General features: G+C 37.9%; 1 protein-coding gene across 2 annotated transcripts in view; it reads right to left on the minus strand.

Moving 5' to 3' along the window:
- Window positions 1-21,547, minus strand: part of ip6k1 (inositol hexakisphosphate kinase 1) — a 36,100-nt gene extending 14,553 nt beyond the window's left edge. For both annotated transcript variants that reach the window (XM_062415580.1, XM_062415579.1), the window contains exon 1: window positions 21,420-21,547. The gene's annotated coding sequence lies outside the window, so the exon portion shown is untranslated. The remainder of the gene's footprint in view (window positions 1-21,419) is intronic.
- Between the last annotated feature and the right edge of the window lie 1,271 nt (window positions 21,548-22,818).

Here is a 22,818-nt window from a genome sequence, read left to right on the forward strand (position 1 = left end):
TTCTGGGCACGCTGCCACAAACAGTCAAATGCATGACAGCTTCCAACAGACTGTCACACCCGGTCAGCGGCCAACACACACACACACACACATATACACACACAGAAGGTACATGAATACCGACACATATTTTGATACTCTGTTCAGCTCTGCCAGGTTCATAAAAGAAATGTCCCTTTGTACATTATTTTCGCTTTATTGTTGGTTTCTAAAGATTTGGAGGGTTAACAAAAAGAGTCGCACCATTCAATAGATGAATTATTATATTATTTTAACTCATTGTGGCTCTCCGTTTGGAGAGCTTCTAAATTAAGGAGAGAACTGAGCCATTTATTAAGCAAGGAGACCTTTTATAAAACCTGCAGTGGTGAAGTCAAAATGTGGAAAACTGGGAACACTAGTAATATGATTAAACATATTCTTCTGCAACATTGCTTCATTGATTCACATGATGGGTATTAAATTAAGTTTAAACTCAACAAACATCATCGGTAATCTCAGAGGACGTTTTGTGATGATTCAGGATTTATTCCCCGACATTTTAACACAAATAAAAACGAGCAACAGAAAGGATTCAAAGCTCGTCTGTTGCTGCTAAAACAAAAAAACTGCCTCTATAAATAATTATAATTTGAAATAATGACACTAGAGACAAAAAACAATGAAGTACTAGACTGTTATTAGCACATCAAACAGATAAAAACACCCCACAAATGTAACAGGGATTGTTTCTATCATTCAATGACATGAATTATTCAAAATGATCCAGCCTTTAAAATTGTCCTAATTAGTCCAATAAAGGTTCCCAAAAAAAGAAAAAAAGGTTTTGGTTTCATGTTGTGCCCATTTTCTAAAATTGGGTTTTGTATTATTTATTATTTTAATGTGAACACGAAGCTTTAAACTCATCATGAAACTCCTAAAACTGCTTCTTTTCCAGGTTTAGAGTCGTTATTATTATAGATTACTTTACTTTGTGGTTTAATCAATTAAACTTTACATATATAGCAGGTCTGAGGCTGTTTTTCCTCGTTTGTCCACTTTAACCCTTTACATACTGTTCATATTTGGACTCATAATTAGTGTCTACGACAATTCACATTCATAAATTCCCCCTTCAGACATTGATTTTTGATTTTTAATTAACACAGGTCAAAATTACACATTAGCATATACAAATGTGTATCAGCTGCACAAAAATATATATATATTTTTTTAAATTGATGCATTTTATCTCTATTTTTGTACACACTGTGGGTCACATTTAGGAGAAGTCCAGCTTAAAGAAATATGTGTTTTTATAGCTATCACATGTAAAAATAAACAGTATGTAAGGCTTAAGGATGATTCTGGTGTATTTTAAACCTGATTTATTTCCCATAAATGTGTTTTTTTGTGGCTCTTTCGGTCACACGCATTCTACACTCGTCAGCTCTGTTGTTGAGATTCAGGGAAAATGACGACTTTAATGAGGAAATAAATCATTTTAAAATACACTTTGTCTCTGAGTCTGACTGAAAGTAAACACAGAAACTAGACATTACGGCTAGATGATCGAGGATCTACATGCAGGCTAACCTAACCACCTCCACCACCACCCTGCGTATTCATCCACCAGACGACTGGAGTCTGTTATAGCAGCAGTTTAACACCAAATGGTTTTAAAATGACACGTTCGGCTATCACATATGGGTGTTATATTCAGGTGTGTAAATACTTTTGGGTGTATTTTCATGATGTCTTTTATTTATTTATTTATTTTTTTACCTAATCTCCTCTCCCCTCTCTGTCTGTCTTTTCTCAAATCCTCTCTCTCCTCCACTCCTCTTTTAAAAATCTGCTGCTTAATTCTCCAAAGCTATCATAGACCTCAAAGCTGCCCTTCAATGACTCATCGCCTGCCCGAAGACAAGAGAAGAAAGGATGAAAGAAGAAGAAGGAGGAGAATAGAAGGAGAAAAAAGGGAGCAAAGAAGAGGATGAGTGGGAGAGAGAGAAACAGACCTGTTAATGATGTCACAACCTGCTCTTATGTGTGTGTGTGTGTGTGTGTGTGTGTGTGTGTGTCTGTCATAGGCTACTTTTGGGGACATATTTCAGAGTCAAGACCAGTTAATTGGAGATGGTTAAGGTTAGGAAAGCAGTAGTTATGGTTATAGTTTGGGTAAGCCTCCAGGAATTAATGTAAGTTTATGTAATGTCCCAAAAAGTGAGCTAGGACAATTTTCAGACTAGTCCACTTAACCAGTTTGGTTAAGGTTAGGGAAGTAGTGGTTATGGTTCGGGTAAGTCTTAAGTCTCCAGTAAAAGAATGTAAGTCTATGTAATGTCCCATAAAGTGACCTAGGACAATATGTGTATGTGTGTGGGTCTTTTATATGCTTCTTTCAGGGACAAATTTCAGACTAGACCAGTTAATTATGGATGGTTAAAGTGTTAAAGTTGTGGTTATAATTAGGGTCTACAGGAAATGAATGTAAGTCTATGTAATGTCCCAAAAAGTAACATAGGACAACATCTGTGTGTGTGTGTGTGTGTGTGTGTGTGTGTGTGTGTGTGTGTGTGTGTGTGTGTGTGTGTGTGTGTGTGTGTGTGTGTGTGTCCAGGGCTCTGGCATAGGCTGCTTTTGTTGAGAAATTTCAGACTCAAGACCAGTTAATTATGGATGGTTAAGTTTAGGGTTAGGTAAGTACTGGTTATGGTAAGTCTTGAGGAAATGAATGTAAGTCTATGTAATGTCCCAAAAAGTGACATAGGACAGTAATTGTGTGTGTGTGTGTGTGTTTCTGAAGGCATGGTCAGTGTCAAGGATTTAGCGAGGTTGCTGTCAGTCGCTGATGATGTCATAGCGCAGCCTCAAACTAATAGAATAACACGGAGCACAGACCCTGACGCAGAGCTCCATTACCCGATCTGGGCAAGTGAGTTAATTTCTCTGGGGGCAATCAGACCTTAATGTTCATCCATGCAGAGATCTGCTAGATATGCAGCATTTAAACCCCCCCACCCCAAAGTGTTAGCAAGTCCAGCTGGTTAATATAAGATTTAAACTAACTTCAGCTCCAGGCAGACTCTACTGCAGTGTTACTCAGTGTGTGGCTCACCAAGCTTTAATTGGCGGCTCGAATCGCAGCTAAAAATGTAGCCGGTTCACAGACTTCAACACAAAAAACTATGAACATAAGATGAAGTAAGTCAATTAAATGTATTTCTGCTTACAGTGTACACTAGAGGACTTTTCCCCAGATTTTAAGTCCCAGAGAAAAACTCTAGATTCATTTTCTAGTCACTTTATAATCTTGAAAGGGCCGTCGACACTGAGGACAATAACTATGACGACAACGATGTGAGCGTCCACACTTATGAATGATAACGTCCTGTAAATAGCACGCGCTCCAGCTGTGTCTGAAGCTAATTATTGATGGACTGTCACTGCTGTAGTATGTTGTATGGAGAAATAAAAAGAAAACCACAAGAGTTCAGAGGTGTGTGCTGATTCAGTTTGTTGATCAGAAGTATTTCAGACACTAGTTGCTGTGATGTTTCAGAATTTACAGACCGAACTGACCCGCAGCAGATGTTGAAGCGAGGTGTATAAATGTGCACCGCTGCAGCAGTGACACACAGTATGAGCACAGATCCCCTAACTTTGTTGTTTTTACATTATAATAGAGAACAAAGCTACAGCATCTTTGTATAATATAGAGAGACAAACCTATCTAAATAAATCACCTCTGGTTTTCATTATGCTCCAATTTACAGCGCGTCAGTCCGTGGTGAGAGAGGAGCAAAACTGCATTCAAATAAATAAATACATCAGTCAGGGGAAGGATTTCAGTCTGTCAGTGTTTTTAATCATTCATCGCTCTGAAAGTGATCTCAACGATATCGTTCTCCTCTATCGTTGTTGTTATAGTTGTGGTGTGAACTCCTCCATCCACTTGAGTGTGAACGATATTTAAAACTATATATTTAACATTATTGTTCTCAGTGTGGACGGCCCTTTAGTTGGCTTTAACAGTCCTGTGGTGCGTCCTATAAACGTAATTTTGTTTAAAAAAAAGACGGGCATTACACAGTCGTGACATGTGAGCTGCTCTATAATTCACAGACTGTGTGAAGCCTAATGCTCCTTTATAATTATTATTTATTTAAATTTTAAGACTTAAAAAGAAAACCAAATTTGGGCTTTTACAATCAAGATCTTTCTCCAGTGATGGGGTTGGGGGTCCTATCTGCTCCACATCCTTAAAGGAGAGTCCTGCCATGACAAACATGCTGATAATAAACAGTGTCAAAGGTTAAACTACCGCTCAGTGTCCACTTTCAATTTCAATTATTCATCAAGGTTTCACACTAAAAGCTTTGCAGCGGTTTACTAATGAAAGGCTCCTACTATAAATGTGTCAGTGAGGTTAGCAGCTGACTGTAGATTAATTGTTGATTAATTATTCGATAGAACATCAATAATTTTTTAAATATAGACTTTTTTGGCACTTTTTTGTCTGTATTCAGGTTTTAAACATTGCAACGAAGATAAGACGCAGCTACAAGTGAATCTGTGGTTAAATGAGGAGCTGCAGGCACGAGACGCTTCCTGCAAAACCTCCAACAATTCAGCACAGTAAGAAAATATCTTTGCGGTTCACGTTGTGCAGAAACACACAAAGAAACCACACACACACACACAGACACATCACGGCCTGCGATCACGACGGCTCACAGCAGGCAGCACGTATTCAACCACGAAGGAAAGTCAACATCCAGCAGTGTGATCTCAAGTCAGCTTGACCGAGCATGAGCCCCAGATGCAGGCTGGAGAACACACACACACACACACACACACACACACACACACACACACACACACACACACACACACACACACACACACACACACACACACACACACACACACACACACACACACACACACACACACACACACACACACACACACACACACACACACACACACACACACACACACACAGTAAACAGTGTCTCCCATGAGCGATGAATGCTAAAGTTAGCAGCAAACAGTAAACATCGGGCCACATCTGTTCTGGGATCGGAGAAATCACCTTGATGATCCATGACTCCTCTACACACACACACACACACACACACTTCAAGGTGTTTATGTATGCGTGTGTGTGTGTGTGTGTGTGTGTGTGTGTGTGTGTGTGTGTGAGAGAGAGGTCTGTGGTGCAGCTGAATATTCAAATATTCATGATGTGCCAAAAATAATTACTGCATTAATGCTTAAACTTAAAATGTATAACAGTTGATATTTTATAGCTAAAAGATATTAATGCTCCTCAAAATCTCACACAGCATAAAGCCACATTAAAAAATGATTTAAGAGGCCAAACCTTAAAATAAGTACCTGTAAGTTTAATCACCTAAAATACAGTAAACTACAAGTGATAATGTAATGCTGGAAAGTAAAGAACAGCAATCCAAAATTAACATTCCTTTTCCGGCCCTACTGCATTTCAATAGTAATAAAAACAACATCAATTCTGCTTGTTTTTAGGTCTTTAACGAAGCCAGCGGTGGTGAAGTCATTAGAAATAATGTTATAAAGCTGCTCAGCTGAATAATGTTAAAGTATTTATGTCACATTTATTTACCATACAGATCACTGAATCAAACACATTGAAACTTGCTGTTAATAGTTATTTGTGCACAAAATACTGAATTTATGATGTTTTATTTAACACTTTTAATGTGAGGGCAGAAATTTTTGTTTAAAAGTAAAAATTTAGAAAGTCAGTTAGGCTTTTTTGAGCCAAAATGTCTGCAAAATACTGTAAATAGATAGAGATAGATGGATAGATGGGTAGATGGATAGTTAGATCGATGAGTCAATGATGTGACGTAACCCAGTGTCAATTGGTGTAACCAGTATTTTTCATTAATATCTGGTTATATACACAGGAAAATAAATGTGAAAATGACATAAAACCCCCAAAATACAAAATGTACATTTGAACAAACCTGATGCTGCTTTTAAGACTATTGTTTAAGATATTTCATCTTGCCGACCCTTATTTGTTCAGTTTAAACACAGCAAAATCTGACAAGGGGCACATTTGAAGCATCTCACTGTGTATATTATCATGTAACAAAATAGCCCACGGACTAATCAAATAAACTCAGATCCTTCAGTAGTGAATGCTGAGACTCCAGATCTGGCCGTGGTTCAGATCTAAAAGTATCGGGTCAGACAGAGGTGGGATATCAGGGGGTACTCGGTGAACAGCTGGTGGTCTTATCTCTGTTAGTGGATCTATATGCGTCTCTATTGAATTCCTGGCACACAGACAACAGGTGTGTTTGGTTTCGGCACGCAGCGAGACCTGAATGCAGCGTGATGCGGAGGGCTGGGAATAGGCTGCTGGAGGGCGAAGTCAAGGACGACTCGCTCCTCTCCCTCCTCTCTCCTAAACACATCCTCCTCCTCCTCCTCCTCCTCTCTCCTAAACACACCATCCTCCTCCTCCTCCTGTTTCCTTCAACACTCTCCACAGATCACCACAACCCTCTTTCAACTCTCTGTTCTCCTGAGGCTGACGGACATTAAAGATCAGACAGTATAAATATCAAATTTTGACCTTATACTGTAACTCAATATTGACCTATATATATATTTATTTATATATGTACACTGACATATAGGGGTGGGAATTGATAAGAATGTATTGGTACCAATGCCATTATTAATTCTGTTGATCAGCCTGATTATTTATAGATTTCCTTATCAATTCCTGTTAATTTTTTGTGTGTGGAAAAAACTGTTTTATTATCTCTTTTACTATTTATTATGTTTATCATCTATAAAACAAAACTGCATAGGTAAGATAAATGGTCCGAAAACTCAAGTTAACCGCATTAATTAATGAATGAATGAATTTGAAAGCATCTTACAGTCTCCTGCCTCAATGAGAATAACAAAATAAGGGGGAGTGACCTTCTATAAATATATAAGGGTTTTTTTTGGATTTCATGAACTTTATGGACATATTTTGGTGCAGTAACTTCTACATTTCAGTAGGAAACTTCTCACTCTGACAGCTGCCTCCGGGTCTCTGCAGGTTTCTGTCCAGCGTCACGTCGTGTTGCAGCTGACGGTGTAACATCACCTGTAGGTTATAATATCCTCTCCTCTAATATCTCTGCGGCTGTCACATCCCTTCACCGCCTCTCGTCACGGAGCGCCTTTGCTTTAGAAAAAAATATGTTTTTTAGCGCCTAGCTCGACATTAAATCCTTAACTCTGTATTTATGTCACAGTGCAGAGCTGCTCTGATGACTTGCGAGCTGGATTTCATGTCCTCTAAATGTTTCAGGTCTCTTACTCACTTACTCACTCCTATATCTGATACATGTTTGTCTTCTGATTTCTGAAAGTAGGACTTGAAAGCAGGACTTTTGTAATATTGTATAATTGCTGCTTTTTGTTGTTTTATCTATTTGTTTAATGCTTCATCTATTTATGCTTGATGATTGTTTTTATTGTGTTTTTGTGCATGTTATTCTGTTAATATCGGATAGTGTGAAGCACCTTGTAACTTATTATTATCATCATTATTATTCTCATCTCACAAACATGAAACGAGTGATTTATGACAAGCAGTTCATACTTATAAGACTCGTCAGGAGAGTTTTAGGATAAAAAATAAAGTGAAATATATTGATTGACTGATAAGGAAAAAAGTAATGATAATTAAAGTTTTTGCCACATTTCTCTGCCCTATAACGACATGACGCTGCACAGAAAACTTGAAAAACTACACTAATAAATGTACACATTAAAACAACGTCAGACCAAAAAAAAAAAAGACCGAAAGAAGGAAACAAAACAAGCAAATCTCCAGGAAACTGTGGGAGAACGTCCAGTCTAGTCCACCGTCTCAACAAACAAACAACCCAATCTCTAAATCGGCCTCCTGTGTCCTAACCCTAACCCAGGTGTGTTTGAATGACCTGAGCAGCCAGCCAATGAGCTTAGTGGATCTGAGCGAGCACCGCTGACGCAATCAGCCATCAATTGGACAAAGCTGTGGGCGCAACTACGGCTCTACTGATTAAGCCGCTATTTCTGACTGACTGACTGACAATGTGTGTGTGTCTATGTGTGTGTGTGTGATTCCTCCTGCCCTTCAGTAAGTCAGAGAGAGAGCGATAGAGCCAATTAAGGACTTCCGCAAATATCTTGAAGAGTGGAGGTGTGTAGTTTGGCAGTCTGTTGCTGTCTGTGTTGAATTTTAAGGGTTACGGAGGATTTGCGGCAACCTCATCATTTCCTAGGAGACATTTTCAACCTGGTAGAGGAGTTTTAATGACTCTGTTTAAATTGAACATCACTCTTTGGTTTGTTAGGAGAGTTTGGAAACATTGTGCCGACTTGCAATAAAAAACTTCAGGAATTTATTCCAATTAAAAAAAAAAAAAAAAAAAAGAATTAGTGAGAAATACGGGTTGGCAAGATGAGCAATTCAAAAATATGTTTAAAAATTGTCTTAAAAGCAGCATCGTTTGTTTAAATGTACATTTTGTATTCTTCTTCGTACATTTGCACAATTTATTTATCTATTTTTTTAACCAGAGGTAAGCCTGAATGCTCCTGAAAATGTCAAATGGTGTAACCACAAAAGAATGATAAATATTTAATAATTTTACACTTTTTTTTTTTTTTTGCACTAATACAAATAACTTCATTATAAAAAAGTTGAAATGGTTCCCGATTGACATGATTCCCCAGATTCCCTATATAAAAAAGTTATAAGGTAAGATCATGCCAACTAGTTGATATGGTGTTTTATTGAGAATTTAGTGTTTTTAAGCAAGTTTAATTATTTGGTACAAAGTTTTTATGGTTACACCACTTAGACATTTTTGCCATAATCCTCTAATATATTCTCTCAAAATGGCTTAAAAGCAGAAATGTTATGCTGGGTCCACAAAAAAAGAATGTGTGCAAGTTATTCATACACACATTTTAACCACTTTAAATTTGACTAAACTACATGGACACAGTAAAACATCACTGACCCATATAGACATATGCATGTTCCGGAACTGTATGTATTTACATTGAGAGTGCATTAAGTAATCAATAACTCTAATAGCTCTAATAGCTCTTCTTCATTAATCTTAATACATTTTTATAGCAGAAGACGTCTCTCAGCTGCTCTCGCTCGTTTTATCTTGGCGGACACTTGACTGAATGTGGATACAATCAACAAAGACGCCTGCTCCACCTGCATGAAAATCATCTGAGGTAATCAGATTATAATCTTTCAGAGGTCGACCAGATTATAATCTGTCACAGGAGCCTCGCGCTGAGAACCGGAGGCAGTGACGACCACATTAATGAAGGACGGTCAGTCTATATGTTTACAGGGAACACTTAAGCCGAGCGACGCCACGAACACACTGACGAGTGTCGAAAAGAGGCACAAATATCATATTTCTGTGGCGGGGCGGTGTGACCTTTCATGTCTGTCATTCTGTGTGCCGCAGTAATAAAACACCAAAACCATCGCTGACATATCTGACGTTCTCTGAAGTGAGATAAGTTGCCACACAGATGTCATCCTGCTAAACTTTATTTTCTTTCTTTCTACTATTCTTATAAATAGTCTAGATCCTTAAGTAGGGCTGGGCAATAAATTAATATTACATCGATATCGTGATATTTTATATATATCATCTTAGATTTTGAATATCTTAATATGGTGATATGGAATAAGTGTCTTTTCCTGCTTTTAAAGGCTGCGTTACAGTAAAAATTAAAATTTCTGGAGTTTAAGAGACTGTTCTATTATTTGCCTTTATCCACTTGGCCATTATATCCACATTACTGATGATTATTTATCAAAAATCTTGTGTAAATATTTTGTGAAAGCACCGACAGTCATCCCTACAATATCGATATCGAGGTATTTGGTCAAAAATATTGTGATATTTGATTCTGCCCATATCACCCAGCCCTATCTTATAGACATTATTTGCTCCACAGAGAGAAACATCTCTCTTGTGTATTTGAGGAGGTAAATGTGTCTGTGGGTGTATCACACCCTCCAGACCCGGGGAGTGATCATGATTTCACCTACGTGCCCGACCTAAAGTGCCTGTTTCATCACTTGTGTGCGAGGTGGGTTTGAAGTTGAAGCAGAAAGACAAACTAGTGCACTAAAAATGATCCAAATATTGACTCTCATGCAGCTCGGTTCAAACTCAGCAGCCACACCAAGCAGACTGGAGATCTCTGTCCAATCAGCCTTATGTTTTCTGCATCTGTGACTGTATACTGTGTCGTCGTGCCGGATGTGATGTGCAGAATCTATGTGTTTAATGTGTTTAGAGCAGGAATAAATTAATTGACACGTCAGACGACTCTGTGTGTTGATTGGCTGCAGGTTCAAGGTTCAAGGTTTGTTTATTGTCATTCAGAAACATCTTTTCACATGAACAGAACAAATTGTGCACTCAGGTCCCAGCAGTGTAATTAAATGACAGTGATAGAATAAATAAAAATATTTGGCTAAAATTCGCAGCCGATGGTTTACGTAGAAATTGCACGACAGCCCGCCTCAGGACGCTTTTCGCCACTCTTCAGTGTTTCAAACAGGTGAAGCAGATGCCCAAAATAATAGTAGCAGTCGTGCCAGTTTGTAGACCATCATTGGTTATTTGATTACGGTTCACTTTGTCCTCCGATCAAACGTCAACAAGGCTTCAGTGCTGACTGAAAATGACACTGAAGGGACTGAACTGAGATTGATTTAAGAAAAACAGCAGCTAGCATGAACACAGTGTCACAAAACAGCAATTCAGTCAGATTATCAGACTGAATCTTTTCATCTTTAGTTTCACTTGTGGATTAATTTGTTAGTCGTGTCTCTGCAGCAGTAAATCATTCGTCCTTCATCGCTGCGTGACAACAACCAGCTGTGTTGTTTTTAATTTTACATCCGAGTGGTCGGCGCTCGCTGTCAGGAGGCAGCCACTCCAGTTTAAGAGCGTACTTATCTCTCTTCATGAAGTGAAGTTAGAGGGATTAAATCATCAGAAAACGGTGGGAAAGAACCACATTTAGCTGCAGCTGCTCGGTCACATAAGAGCTTTACTGATGGAAACTAATTACAGCAAGTGGATCCAAAGTGAAATAGTCCTGGTATCTTTGGTTCTCGTTTATGAATAATGATAGCTAGCCAGGCTAATCGCTCTCGTCGGACAGATTTGCTTCACTGACCTGAGGCGGTGGCCTGTGTATGTTTATTAGCGGTGTGACGATACACTAAACGAGACGAGATTTTAACACTATTTTTGACAAAACTTCCATTATGAAATATATGACTGGAAAAATAGATTTAATTTGACTGAAAGTCACAAAATGCAAAACAATGCAGATGCATTTTGAAAAGTTTGAACTAACCATCTTGTAATGAATGTCACTTCAGTTCTCCTTTAAGTATTAAGTATTAAGTATAAAGTATATAGTATATAAGTATAGATTAGCAATATGCAGCACTGAAAAAACCCCAACCTCCCATATAGGTAGATATTTTATAGATAGATCATTTTGATATTTATGGAAATTAAAACCATAAATACCAAAATCATATACAATCACAAATATAAAAAATTAAGTATGAACAATAGAAATAATTCTAGTATATAAACATAAATGAAATAAATAATCAAATTATAACATATTGCTCTTAAAAACACAGAAATAAAAGTAAATTGTACAAATCCTGTATCACACAATCAAACAAATGGATCAACATACATATAAATTGTGGTTTAATTTGGTAGTGCAACTAATTTTACTTTTTGCATCATTAGGCTCCCATACATGCACTAGATTCCTCCGCTCCTCTTACCTCAGGCTTTCAGTGTAGAGACCTGAGGTCAACCTTTCCCTGCTCATCTCCTACTTCTGAGATTCTGTTATAATCCCCAAAATTCAACATACAGCCATAGGCCTTTAGAGCTGAGACATCATCTTCATCATCATCACCCTCATCACAATGTCTTCACTCAGCAGCTTTGTGTGTGTGTGTTTATTGCTGAGTTGGTCGTATTAGTGAAGCATAGCCAGGCTAAATAATGCTTAATAAGGGCTGGAGGTATGTACTGCTGACACACACACACACACACACACACACACACACACACACACACACACACACACACACACACACACACACACACACACACACACACACACACACACACACACACACACACACACACACACACACACACACACACACACACACACACACACACAGACACACACACACACACACACACAGAAAGAAAGAACACACCGTCCTGTCAACAGTTCAGATCCGTCAAAACTACCACCAAGACCTCACGTCCACCAACTGGGATCATTACTCACCACAATCCTCACACAAACAAACAAACAAACAAACACAGAAAAACAAGTTTCAACTGAGTTCAAGTGTAACTGATAAGGAGAAAAAGGATGTAAACAAAGAAAGAAAGTGGATGGAAGAAAGGAGCAGGAGATGAAAGGAAATGGTGATGAGTCGAGGAAAATAGACAAACTTGGGGCGAGAAGGGCGGAATGAAATAAGAGGACAAAAAGAGGTAGTGAAGTAAAAGAAGAGGAAATGATAGCGTGAGGATGGAAAGAGAGAAGAGAGGAAGAAGAGAAAAAAAAGCTTTCTCTTTATCGTTCAGCGCTGTGGGAGAGAATCCCCCAAACACACGGTTCACAGTTCAGTCCCCAAAATCACAAAATATGCCGTGAAAAAAACACAAAAACATACACACAGCTGTTGCCCTGCGTCCCCCGACGAGAGTCCAACAGCTGCTGACACATACACACACACACACACAAACACACAAACACACAAACACACAAACACACACAGAAAGAAAGAACACACTGTCCTGTCAAAACTACCACCAAGACCTCACGTCCACCATCTGGGATCATTTCTCACCACAATCCTCACGGCCCATCCTCATACATGTGTGTGCGTGACGGACAAGTTTCACTCACATGTGTCACAGAGAAGAAAAACCAAACACCAAAACAACCCATCCAAAATCTATCAATCGAGCCAGCGGGAAACAGTCTGTGTCCAAAGTGGGGTTTTTTGTCCCTTTGATTAGTGAAGCGATCTCCACATGAGTTTCTATGTTCTGAATTTATGAGCGGTATCTATTATTGATTGAACAGGACCCCCTCAGTGTGGCCACGAGCATGCTGGGAAATAATTTAAACTAATCAATAATTAAAATCATGCAGATTTCTTCCAGCAGCACCACACAAAAATATTTTTGTTCAGTAAATATCTGCTATCAACTCGGTGAAGACAGTTCAGCCGAAGTTTGACGTGAACGACTTACACGACACTCACGTCTCCCTTTTCTTTGATGCCGACTCCCATTAAGTAACTATGGGATTACCACGGCAACCAAAACTTTCAACACAGTTTTCAAGATAAAGTGACCTTTCAATCTCAACTTTTCAGCCAAAAGAGAGAGTAAGAGAAGTCCTGAAATTTAGAATTAGAATTTCAACTAGGGGGAAATTTATCTGCTGCTGATGAAGATCATGTGGTACTAATGAAAGCTCCAGAACAGCCTATCAGCGTTGAGATTCACCCGACGTCACTGACGTATAGCCCCAGTTAGCATAGCTGGCTTTCCCGAGGGAAACTGACCAATACATCCAGAGCATCTGTGACTCAAATAATAAGAAAGCTATCACAACATATAATTTGTGCTCTTTATTTACTGTATTTATTTGAATAACCCCCCTGGCTGCTGTTCATTTGTTTGTATGTACATTAATAACACCCTTTGTACTGAAATATTATTGTCAATAAAGATTTATTGAAGGAAAAAAAAAATAGCTGGCTTTCCCAGCATAAAGTTACTGGTTTACTAGATTCAACAGTTGATTTACGTGTGTTTTTGTCAGCTGTTGTGTGTCGCAGGAAATGGAAGAGCCTCAGGGACATATGAGAGAAAAGAGGAAGTGATCTCAGCCATGGTTGATGAGATAAGAAGCAATGTTGTTGTTATCTAGTGAAAATGGGCGGGCTCGCTTCTCGCGCGAGTGACGCAATAACGCAAACTTACATTATGGTCTCACGTCCAAACTCGAGCGAGAAGCGCGACGGATTCTCGTTTGTCGCGTGAGTAATCTCCTTTCCATGCGTTTGGTGGGAATGCCCCTTTAGTCACTCAGCCGTTTCTCATTCAGCAACCATGAAAAGATAGCGCGAAGCAAATTCAGCCCAAAAACGTGATGCTAGTGCTACTGAAGCTGCAGTTGCTCTCCTCCAACTCATACAGTATTTTTATATATATGTATATATTACTTAACTATAATAAAGTTCAGAGAATGAACTAGAAAATTTAGTCCAGAGAATATAAAACAACATAACTAGTAATTACTATATAATAAATTTAATTGAATACCTTATCTATATAATGTACATTCACTGGCCTCTTTATTAGGTACACCTCTGCAATCCAATACAACAACTCTGCTTTAAATGTATGAAGTTTATACATTTTAAGTTTTTGTTGACATTGTCAGGAAGGTGTATACAAACATTTTATCCGAAGATTTTCCTACTAGTCATTAGTTCAAGCCCTTAATCAACTAGTCTTTGCATATTTATAATATTGATTATGGTGAATACTTGGCTGTATTAAAGAAAAATACAAATTTCCCCTTAGAGTGAGACATCTGTCCTCTCTCCCGCTCTCTGCTCTAAACACACATAGCTGTTAGCGAGCAGCTGCTCTCTCGGGTCTCTCTGTGTTCGTCTCTCGCTCTCTGACAGCCGGCTCTCTCCGTATGTCTCTACGGATGGCAGGCGGGACGCTGCAGTTCTGGCTCGTACCAGTGTCTGCGTGAGTCTCAACACGTCTGGACACAGAGGAGGACTCTCAGCCTGAAGCTCGCTGTTAGTAACATGTTCTCGGCTTGGCTGGTTCAGCCCCATCCCTTCATATGCGGAGTTGCGGACACTGTAAGGAGAACTCCAGCGCTGGACCAGGACGACAACGCTTGGTTCGGTCCTTTATAAACAGCAACACCTAACTACTCAAAATACGACTATTATTTGGTCCTAATTAGTATGTAAAACAACGTTAACTGGTAAAGCGCCATTCGGTCTGTTTTCTGATTCTTCTTCATCTTCCGCTCAGTTCGGCATTAGGGCTGGGTGGAATCATATTTCACAACATTTTTGACCAAATACCTCGATATCGATATTTGGATAATATTGTAGGGATGACTATCGGTGCTTTCACAAAATATTTACGCAATGATATTTTTGATAAATAATCATCAGTAATGTGGACATAATGAGTAAGAGAAAAAAGGCAGATAATAGAACAAGTCTGTTAAGCTCAGAAATTTAAATTTTTACTGTAACGCAGCCTCTAAAAGCAGGAAAAGAGACTTATTCCATATCACCATATTACGATATTCAAAATCTAAGACAATATCTATAAAATATCACGATATCGATATAGTATCAATTTATTGCCCAGCTCTATTTGGCATTCATACAATATAAAAATGGAGAGTTAATTAAGCAAATATCAATGTTTTGTCGGGCAAAGCGACTGAAAGATGGCACATTTCTGGATGACGTTCTGTGTTCAAGTTATTTTCCACCTGTGACAAACCAACCAATAAAATACTTGGTCAATTAAGACTTCTCATTGATTAACAGCTTGAGGAGGCAGTACTTTTGTTCCTTTTAACCCGTTAGCAGCCTGCAGCAGACGTGGAAGGAAATATACTGCATGAAAAACCAGAACTACTCGTGCTGATGTAGAGAAACTGCAGAAAGCTCTGTGAGACTAACGAGTGTCAATGAATTATTAGAGGCTCATTTTTAAACATGCAGATAATCTCCCTTTTTAAATTAAATAGCCGGTTACTGCCTGTCACTCCCGCACAGTGGGAATATTTTTTATTTATGTGATACTCTCATCTGACTTCATTTTATAAAGATTGTCTATTCATCGAGTCACATCATGTTCCTCGGGGCTGCGCTGATGAAATATAACTACAACACTGAGAAATGTTGAATTTTGTTATGTATTTCTACAGCAGTGTTTCCTCTATCATTTCCTCGGAGGGGCGGCCCACCCGGCTAGCTGAATCCCCCCCCCCTTCTAAAAAAAGGGCTACAATTGTTTATTTACCCAATTTATGTGCATTAATTTAATGTCAGTTCAGTATGAAGGTTGCTAATGTCTGAGTGCACAGTGAAAAGATGCAACCTGTGCTGTTGTTTTAATGAATATTGTAATGATGATAGTCCAAAATTATGTGAAAATGCTACCTCCTGACAACACAGTATTTTCATGGGGGGGGGGGGGGGTCAACCAATCCTCCTGACAAAAATCCCCTCTGCACAGGTAACAAGCAGCGATGTTTTATAACCAGCATGAAGCATTAGTGGTATTACAGCTGGAAGTGATGAAAAAAAAACAACCTGTTCAGCCCGTTTGTTTATTAAGAAAATATTTATAGCCGTTTTATTCTATTTTTATTTGATTTATTTTGATGTTTTAAAATTTTACTCTACTTTTTTAAATGTAATTTTATTATCATTCAGTTTTTTTCTTTTAATCGATTTGATTTACTTTGTCTTAATCTCTTTTTTAAATTTAGTTTAGCTTTTATTAAACTTAATCTTTTATTTCATAATTCTTTTGTCTTTTTAATATTTTTTAATCTTGCTTTTTAATAAACTTTGTCTTATTTTCTTTTTTTTCTAATTTATATAATTATAATTTTTTATCATTCTTATTTTCGCTCATGTGCATCGGTCTCAATTTTTTCTTTGTTAATTTTTTCTTTCATCGTTTCTGTGTTCCTTTTCTTTCTGTTGTCACTTGTTCTGTCTTATTATCAGCTTGTAAATCAGCTATGAAGCACTTTGAAGTACATTAACTATGAAAAGGTGCTCTATAAATAAAGTTTCTGCCATATTTGTGGGACCAAAGAGCCAAAATCAAGTCCAAAGTCAGTCTTGTAACTTAAACATTAGCTGATTTAAAACTCCTTCTTCATGGTTTGTTCCAGCGTTAAATAATCTACTAACATGCTGGATCTTCCTGGTTTCTGGCTCCACACTGAATGCAGTCCTTGATGTTACGATCACGCCAGATGTTGGTCGGTTGGTTGCCGGGAAAAAGGCTAAATTATCAAATTATAGACTTGAGGCTAAATTATACTTGAGCCATCCGACAGACGGTTGTCACACATCTTTCTTAATTTATAGTTTGGCGACAGAAGACGCCGACGCCGAGACCGGCTGAGGTTTGTTTACATTCCTCAAAACGAAGCAGCGGCAGCGCCCGAGAAAAGGTTTAAGAGTTTGGAGAAAGAAATGTTTTATTTGTAATTTTGTTGAGATGATAAAGTGATATGAGTGGTTGTGGTGAGTCAACAGTGGAGTCAAGCTACAGAAAATGAATCACAAACTATTCTGATATTGGTTTTGAGGTTTTTTTAAGAGGAAATGTGAATATTTTCTTGTTTATTTCATTTTCTATGATTGTAAACTAAATATATTTGGGTTGTGGTCTGTTGGTCAACACAAAAAGGCTTTTGAGGCCATCATCTTAGGTTTTAGGAAACTGATCAACATTTTTCACCATTTAAAAAAAACAACATTTTATTGCCCAAATGAGTGATTGATTCATTGATTGATATTAAATTTGATCAGGTGAGCGAAACACTTAAATAAATTGTAGTAGTGCATCTTTGTAAATATTCAAGGACAGAATAGCTTTAATTTGCATAGGTTTCATATTGTGTTGCATATACCTGTCTAGTGGGTATAATCGTCTTTAATTTAACACAAAAGAAGTTGCCTACACCTAATGTCAAGATTTTAAATTTACATAATTTATATCAAGTTCATTTTGATCTGTCAGCCCAATATCACAAATCTGTCTCAGAGGGTTTTACAGCCTGTACAGCAACACAAAATCCTTAAAACCTTGATTCAAATAAAGAAAAACGTTGACAAATAATAATAAACTTAACTCAAAGTTCAACACTCGTTTGACACTCTCCTACCAGACCTGTGTCATCATGCTTTAGTCCATCAACTTCCACAGAAACCCAGACCTTTGAATTTACTTGCACACACTTTATATCATCACTAAACTGAAGCATCAAAGCAGACTTAATGTTAAAATATTTGCTGCAGGGACGTCCCCGACTCCCTCCTCTCATTTCCTGTTGTGGCTTACTGCCAGAGACTAATGACGGCATATAAAAAGCCCAGAGATCATATTAAAGCATATACAGTATTCCTGTGCTACAGGGAACTGGTGACTTTCAGCTTATTAACTGTTATTAAGGGAATTGTACATATTTATTCGTCTCTAAATGAAAAGTTATTACCATTAATAAACCTCTATAACCACTTTAAGTATCTCTGCAGCTGTGGAGATTAATTTAAGGCGGTGAAGGATGAAAGTAACAACCAATATTTTCGATTGACATTTATTTCTCATGCTAATTTACTACTGTTCTGAAGTTATATCCAGAATCCCCAAAAGACACTTATAACCAACGTGAATAAAAAAATAATACAATATCTTAAAGTAATTGTGAAAAATCCAATCCAGGCTGCTCTTCATGACAAAATGTACAAACTCGTCATTCAGTGTGATAATTTCAAATAATAAAATATAAAACTATTACAGCCAAACCTTTTAATTAGGTATTTTTAATCAAGCAAACAGCAATTTCTAGTGCTTAAAATCCAAAATGTCAGAGTATGGAGAATTGGACATCAGCTTGAAGTCCACTGATGCTAAGAGAAACCAGACAGACATGAAGGAGGTAACTTTCTGTGCATTTAAATGTGTTATACAGTGTTATATACATCTCATCAATCACAATCAACCCTGCTGACTGGTGTGAATTATAGAAGGAATCTAGGTTTTTCTCAGCATGATATTTAGAAGAATTATACTTTTCTCATCCTGTTTTTTTTCCATGCTGCACTTCTTTAATTCTTATCTCTTGTTTTAATCTGTACACACAACATTTTAATGCATGCCTGTCTTTCCTTGGAGAGGGATCCCTCCTCTGTTGCTCTTCCTGAGATTAAAGATAAGATAAGATAAGATAAATATTTATTTATCCCTTTGGGAGAGATTAAAAGTGTCACAGCAGTGCAGTAGTAAAAAAAACGGAGCAATGTTAGAGTGAAAGTGATCAAATAAAATAAAATACTATTTCCAGTAAACAATCTCAATTTTCCCCCAGTTAAAAACACTTTTAGGGAGTTTTTCCTTATTTGAATCAGGATATAGTGGATGTTGTATTGCTGTACAGATTGTAAAAAGCATGCTGTGGAAAAAATGTGTGATATTGAGCTTTACAAAATAAAACTGACCTGACTTGACGCTGTAATAAAAAGAGATTTAAGAGCATAAACAGTATCACAGCCTCGGCTGCCACTTGATCCCACCTACAGTTATGACAGTCTGTTTATTTGCAGCTAATACCACTGTGGTCATGTGAAGAATACCATTATAACAAAGCTGTGTGACAACAAATAAACACGACCAGCAGTGCGGTCATCGTCACACACATTCACATTGACCAACCGTGCAACTTTTCTGGCTATAATAATCACACCTTTTGTCCTCCTGGGTCAAAATTGACCTGTTCTGGTTTGACTGTTTATAGAAAGTACAAACTATCACTCAATTCAATGAAACAGGGGATGATTATATTTGCAAATAATGCAGTATGGAACCATCTGTGTGATTTTCAGGCAATTCGATGAAATAAAATCCATATTTCTGATATAAAAGCTTTTTTTTTTAAACGGTCAAATTTGACCCGAGGACAACAGAAAGGTTAACTGACTGTTCATTTCAACACTGATATACTGATTTTAGTGTTTGTATTTCAGTCTTCATGCAACCCCACTACTCTTTAGCTAAAATATACAATATAATGGTCACGAATCTCATGTTTATTTATTTATTTCTAACAAGTTCATCCCTTTTCTGTGTGTATATTTGGGTACAGCTATCACTATAAATTAATTGCTTGTTCATTTTAACACTGATATACTGATTAGAGTATTTAGTATACAACTCCTTTGCTAAATTATCCAATATAATAGTCACGAATCTCATGTATGTTTAATTCCTGATAACTCCATCCCTTTTTCTGTGTGTATATATGTGTGTAATGCAATTAAATAAATAAATAAATCACACTCAATGCAGCTATGGCTAGCTCGTTAAACCTTTTAACCCAGTCAAACCCACCAAAGCTCCTCTGTTAACATGTCATACAGTAATAACCATCTATACAGCGATGCTAACCCTGTCGTACACTAGTGTACCTCTCTAATAAACCAGTCCTGTCTCAATCCAGCCTCTGATACAGGAGGGTCAAACTCTTCTTCATTCAAGGGCCACATACAGAACAATTTTATGTGGGCTGGTCCATTAAAAAGATTGAAGGAAGGAAGGAAGGAATGAAAGACAGATGGAAGGAAGGAAGGAAGGAAGGAAGGAAGGAAGGAAGAGAAGACAGGAAGGAAGGAAGGAAAGACAGGATGCTAAAATGGAAGAAAGATGTAAGGAAGAGATGGCAGGAAAGAAAGATGAAAGAAAGAAAGAAAGAAAGGATAGATAAGAGGAAGAAAGGGAGGAAGGAAAGATGGAAGTGAAAGACAGATGGAAGGAAGAGAAGACAGGGAGGAAAGATGGAAGAAAGAAAGAAAGAAAGATGGATGAAAGAAAGGGAGGAAGGAAAGATAGAAGGAAGAACGAAAGAAAGAAAGAAAGAAAGAAAGAAAGAAAGAAAGAAAGAAAGAAAGAAAGAAAGAAAGAAAAGGACAGAAGGTAGGGAGGAAAGACAGATGGAAGTAAGGAAGGAGTGAAAGACAGATGGAAGGGAAAGAAGACAGGAAGGGAAGTGGGCCGGATTGGACCCCTCGGCGGGCCGCATGTTTGACATCCCTGCTCTAATATAAAACACCTTAAATTATATTTACACGGAGCTAGCTTCAAAGCTACTGAAACTTTTAAAAAGACTCGCCTCTTTAATGTTACATACCACATCATCTACCTCTGATATTAACCTGAGAACAAGCTTATCCAGCTCTGATGATAAATACCAAGCTGCTAACACACAACAACACCTTTAAACTCTCTCTCTCTCTTTCTCTCTCTCGTTCTTTCTGTTTTGGTAGCACGTTTAGTTAGCTGTTAGCTGTCAATACTGGCCAGCTCTTCTTGACCTTAGCTTGACAACACGGCTAGCTGTAGCTATGTCAAGCTATATATAAACGCTCATCTTTAATAAAAATCATCAGCTTAAGAATAAAAAGTTAATACCTCTCATTGATCCATGTCCTCTCTTTCTTTTTAAAAACAAAGCTCTCCCTCTTCTTTAGGTGGTGTAGGTGGAGCTGTGTCCCGGGACAGCAAGCAGGAAAACACACTGACGTTTAGCTCGACAGCAGCCGCCGTTTAAGTAGCCTCTGATGCTACATGCTAAGCTAATGCTAAGCTAAATGCTAAGCTAACCCAGAGCTAGCATCCCCGTTATTTGACGTTACGCAGTCTCTCTCTCTGTCACGATAATAACAACATACCTTTTCAGGAGCACCGACCAGGGATGAGGGAGGGAGAGACACTGGGTTGGTAAAGTCACGGTGGATGTGCTTCAGATACCGGAGGAGGAGGGTTACATGGATGTTGGTGTTTAGAGAAACTGATTAAGGTTGGAAAAACAACATCCAGCAGGAGGCTAAAGCAGCCTCTTCTTACAGTTCAGGTCATTTGCATGGTGGTGGTGAGGCTATGGCGCCACCTGCAGCCTAAAACATAAAACCTGCAGCATAAACCCTAAAATCTACAGCCTTTGACCTAAAACATACAACCCACAGCCTTCAAATTTCAACCTAATAACTAAAACCACTGACAGTATATAAAGATTACAGTCATTATTGACTGATTTCATAAGATTATCTATATGCACAAACCTACAATCTTCCCCTACAACCTACAATCTTCTCCTACAACCTACATCCTAAAACCACTGACTGTATGCATATTATTTATGTATTATTATCTCTATATAGTCAATGCCTGCAACCTAAAATCTCCAGCCTTCAATCCACAACCTAAAACCACTGACTGTATATACATATTATTTCTATACAGTCAATGTCTAAAACCTACAGTCTTCAGTGTACAACCTACAACCTTCAGCCGCAGATATCTTCATCTGTCTCCTCCTCCAGGGACTGGGGGATTGTGTTGCACTCACTCCTCAATAAAGCCCTATAATATTTAGGGAAAGGGACAGTTGAAGGTAAGAGTTAAGGTCAGAAATATATTACGTGAGTCCTGTTGTGTGACAGCTGTCATAGGTGATAAATACTGCTAATAAAATACAAATATTGTGTGTTGTGTTACTTATATTATATGTACCTGTGATGGAAACAGCTACATGTAAAATATAAAGTTATCCATAAACTTTATATGGTGTTTTATCTTATAGGTTGCCTTCACTGGCCTTTAGTAAAGCCTAATCGCCGTAGAGGGTTACTGTGTCCGCGGGAAATGCCAATTGCATATGCTCTACAGATGATTTGAGCAGCTGGTCGTCTTTAACAAAGATATTAGCAGTACTAATCGTTTAATAAGTAAACGTCAACGGTAGTAGCATCAAACCGTAACAAGTAATCGTTATATTTTGGCTTACATCTCCACCACTTTTAAATAAATT

Source organism: Scomber scombrus, chromosome 3 (genome assembly GCF_963691925.1).
Source record: "Scomber scombrus chromosome 3, fScoSco1.1, whole genome shotgun sequence".
Classification (NCBI taxonomy): Eukaryota; Metazoa; Chordata; class Actinopteri; order Scombriformes; family Scombridae; genus Scomber; species Scomber scombrus.